Raw genomic sequence first — 5,024 nt, 5'->3', positions numbered from 1 at the left:
CCACCATGCGCAGCGCTGGGGCTCTTCAGGGTAAGAAGTTAGAGTCGACTTAGTAACGCTGCTTGACTCCTTACAGACAACACAGTAAAGCAACTCGCAAAACTGGGCACTAGAAACCACTAGTGACAAGGATTATATTTAAAAAAAAAAAAAAAAAGTGCTATCTAGGAAAGTGCATGGATACAGCAAGGCTTCAAGTATGAGCGCCAGCCCTGCTGTCTCCAAATTGTTTAGATTCTCCTAAAGAGAGACAGGAGATATATAGATATAGATATATATATATGTATGTAAAGACAACACAAATAACAGCATGATTCACACCAAAAGGCAGTAGGCAGGGACAGATAAATGAAATAAGCAACCAAAGGCTCAGCAGGATGAGATGGTGTGACATACCAGTAAGAGCGAGGGGAGGAGCAGCAGCTGGAAGAGCAACAGCTGGAGCAGCAGCCGCCCAGGCACCCTGGGCGACTTCTGAAACATGCAACTGTATGTGGTATGAGCTGACACACAAACAGAAAGCAAAGATAAAAATGTTTTACAACAGCTGATGGCTCCAATGATGAAACAGTAGGAGAAAGCAGTCATACTGTGCTATCAGCCTGGAGGGAAAATTACTTTCTGTTAGCACAAAATTGGCAACTGCCCCATGCCTATTTTCACCATCCCATTGTTTACACTGAACCTCCTCCTGGAGAGGTTCCCTGCCTTCTTTTTCTATAACCCACTTTAAATCTACTTCCACAGCTTCTGATAAACCTCCAGAAACAAACAAAACGCTACAGGACCCTGAAGTCTCCAAGCAGCAAGCAAACAAGAAAACCCCATCACTCCAATCTACGTCAATTATGCACCAATATTTTTCAACTCGCAGAGTCTGATCTTAACACTTGTGTTATTACTAAATACAGATTTCCATGTTCAGAATGAAACCTTGTCCAAAGTTCACTTACATAAATTAAAAAAAACCCAACCCTTCAGCTCAATAGGGTTTGACCTAATATTCTTATTCTTGGCATCTGGATGATGCCAGCTGTGCTACTGCTGTTACTGAAGTTCACAGTTATCAGATCAGCATGTTTGCCAAGCACTGCTCTGAGGTATGTTTCAGAAAGAAAAACAAATATTATATTCCTACATAATTCATGTTTTCAGTAGTATCACCATTCACAAGCCTCTATTTTATTTAATATGCTACCAGAAGGAAGCAACATTCCCTGCCAAATACAACAAATCAGACACTTCACACGCAGATTCTTCTTCTTCGATGTTATTGCCAAGACCAGATCTTTCTGACACCCTCCAGTTTTTACAACAGTCCCTATTTCAGAAGGGAAAATTAAATAACAAGACTGCAACAAGTCATCACTGACACATTAGCATTTCATTTGCCTCATTTATATACTTTATTTCCTTTAGTTTGTTGTTCATTCCCCAACGTGTATTATGTTCTACTAAGTTTTGCTTCTTTACATTTACAGAATGAATTACATTTGTTCTATTTACAGTAGCACTAAGAAACGGAGTAAAATTAGCCCTGTCAGAACAGGCTTTGCTATTTAAAAGCAAAAGATGTTCAAATGTTTTAGCCATTTTAAGTCATTCTTGCTTTCCCCATGGAGCGTCTGGGTGAGTCGCCCGTTATAGTCACAGCTAAAAGCAGAGCGCACTCCACGGCTCACCCAGTCCCGGCTCGTAAACCAAAAAGAGCGGATGCTGCCAGTGCCCGGCCCCCACAACCGTGAGAAAGCCTCGAGGAGACATTCACAGGCACACAGGACACGGGGATGGAAACGCTGCGCGGGTTGTGCGGCCTCAGCACCTGCTGTGCTTCTGGGTCCGATGACACCTGGGAAACCTGGGGGACAGCGAGGCCCAGAGAGCAACTCAGGGTGTCAGTGGCTGGCTCCAACATGCCCCCTAAACCCCAGAGAGCTTTTCACCCAATGCACCCAAGTAAGAGATGCTTTCAAAATGAAAAAAGTTACTTGCCTACCTTTGGGCAGGCTCCTAAACCTACAAACACCCCAAAATGTAAAGGAGGGGCTCTGAGTAGACGAGACAAAAAAAACCCTCTGAAAAACACTAACAGCCCCACCCAGCAAAGGCCACGGTTGCATGCACACCGTAAGCTGGCATTTGCCAGTACTGTTTCTGAAAGAAGCCGTCCCACTTTCCATCAAACCATCTGTTTGTTTCTCTCCTGCTGCCACTCGATGCGTTGTGCCAGCATGAAAAGCTGTGTAACCCAGATTGAGGAACCGACCACACCAGGATGAAATTATTTCTTTTAAAGTAGTTTTAGTGAGGCTGGTTCCACCTGCGTTGACTGAAAAGGGCACCCTTCCCCAGGCTGAGCCTCTTTATTCCTTCCCGTGGAGTTTGTCTGAAAGCCAGAAGTAAGCGACAGGGCCTTGTCTTTTAATTTGGCTCACAGAAATTAATCTCACAAATCACGACAACACACTCACAGTAATGATAAGGAAATATTTCCTAATATGGAATAAAAACCGAATATTGGAGTTGTGCTGCACTCCAGGATTTCCTGCTATTCAACAAAGCAGAGCAGCAGAAGTCTCCCATGAGCAGTGGCTGTGATTCAGTTCTCTGCTCCTTTCAACGAGCAGCAAGCACGGCTGACAAACACAACTTCATTCCCTGATGGGAAAAGATACAGGCTGGGTAAAAGTGTGTATGTATATATGAAAATATATATGTATATGAATACATAAACTATGTATATCTACACCTATATAAAATGTATGCACTCTGTTTTCTTCCTTTTAGAGTTAATCTTTTTGTCCACTTTTGGTAGCAAAGAAACTTTTGATCCAAACATCCTAACCTTTGCTTTCACTAACAATGGGAGACTGGTCACCTAAAGTTTAGAAACAGAAATCCACTAATAAGGTCACTTCCATCTCAGCTCCACTTGCCTCAGTGTTTGGCGATACAATTACATTCTTTATGCCCTACTATCAATAGCTCTGTCCCAAAGTAAGAGTACATTTTGAGACATCCTGTACTTGGAACATTCACTTAGCATTGAATGACTTACAATGACATACCAAAATCTTCACGAGCTCAGTCCTTTCAAATAACTCATTTTATTTTCTTTACAGAAGGGTTTTTTAAGACGATCTAATTGTTTGGGTTTTAGCAGTACCAACTCAAATTGCTTTACTGTGCACGTGTGAGGCTGCAAGACAGAACTCCCCCACCACCCCATTAACCTCCTGTAGAGAGAAAGAGGAGAAAATAGAGAGGTGGTACTTCTGCTCCATCAGCAACGATGGAGGGCTAGAGCTAGGAACAGAAAGGGAATAGAGGTGCTGGTGTGTTCACACCCTGCTCTGTCTTCCAAGGAGTGCTCCAAGTGGGAGGTCAGCTCAGGACAACACCGTGGGGGACTAAATGAAGCATGAGACACAATGAGGGAACTAGGCTTGCAGTCCCATGCAGCCATCCCCTTCTTCCCAGGGTTTACCATGGCATCTGAATTGATGCATTTTAATTTATTGCCAACAAGAGAAATCAGTAGCTTGCTGAAATGCTAACAATGCCATGCAGTGAAATGGCATAGCTTGCTTTAGCTTGTATCTTTCCTTTCTCCTGTCTCTCCCCAAGTTTCATAGTGCTGCAAATCTTTGTCCTCTTAGAAGTGTCTAAAAACAGGAAGCTCTTCTATCTACTCAAGTAATTGCATTCCTGTGCACTTAAGCATTTTCTCAGCTTTTAGCAGGTACTTGCATCCAAGCATATTCAAGAAAACACTGTTTTAAGATCTGCTAAATTGACTGGCATAAAAAGCCCATGCTAAATATTTTGCTCCAATGTTTTGGATCATTAAATAATTACAGAGCAAGGTCAATGGCCAAAAATCTGCTTCGATCAGTTATTTGTTTTATGGATAAAATTATACTCAGATCCGATGAAAGAGATGTCCCACTCCAAAACACAGACAACTGCCTAAAAGTAAAATTCAGTTGCAGTGGATTTCTTTACATCTGGCTCTTTCACAGCCAAGAGACACAACTTAGGACAGAAATAAAGAATAAGAGAACAAGCCTCTAACTTGGCACCTGCATGAAGTTTCCTTTAAGTTGTAATACATTTTCAGCTTTGATCCAAGAAACTCAACTCTCAAATTTTAGGGATGCTGTATAGCCTTTCTATTTTCTAAAGAGCCTAGGGAAGCAGAAGCAGAGGGAGGCTTTGCCTGTGGGAACTAGAAGGGACTTTTGCATTGGAGAATGCTGGAGTAGAAGAGGGCACTAAGTTTGTTTTTCTTTTTACTGATGTGTGTTCGAATCCCTGACTCTTGCTAGGCTCTTTTTAGATCACATCAATCAAATTAAGTATAGTAATTATACATGTGAAGTCTGTGCCAGCAAAGGAGATGACTGCTAAATGAGATGCAGAACATCAATGACCAGCTACAACCTGTGAAATGCCTCCAGTCAGGGTTAATGAGTACAACAGATCCCTCTGGCCTTAAAAAGCTGCAAATGCAGGTAGTGCATCCTGTTAGTATATGCACTACTGGAGAACAGATGTTTGCCCATTCAAATCCCACTACAACAGTTCTGATTTGTGGAGGAGGAGATAGCTGGTGGCACATAGAGCAGGCTACCCTGATGAGGCCCAGGATATAGAGAGATGAAAAGATGTGTGTGGTCTCTTGACATAAGAGAGCAATACGTGGTACCATCTTCCTACTGCCTGAAGCTGGGAAGTAGATTTGGAATGGTGGGGATGGAGTTGTGCCATACTTGTACCACCAAACCATCAGGAGCTCTGGCCGTCAGTACCAAAGGTGGAGAAAGAAATATTACTTCATGAAGGAACCATAATGGCAACGTCTGATCCCTACAGTGATAACAAGGACAACTCAGAAGAGAAGGTATTACTATTCTGCCTTATTATCAGACTGTTGTAGGGGAAAACAGTCAATACAACTGTGTTTTTGCATTTCAACATTTATATCACTTTGAGAACGTATATATCACTGTATCAATCCATAC

The sequence above is a fragment of the Chlamydotis macqueenii genome, chromosome 1 (genome assembly GCF_036417535.1).
Source record: "Chlamydotis macqueenii isolate bChlMac1 chromosome 1, bChlMac1.mat, whole genome shotgun sequence".
Classification (NCBI taxonomy): domain Eukaryota; kingdom Metazoa; phylum Chordata; class Aves; order Otidiformes; family Otididae; genus Chlamydotis; species Chlamydotis macqueenii.
Note: the sequence above shows the minus strand (reverse complement) of the source record.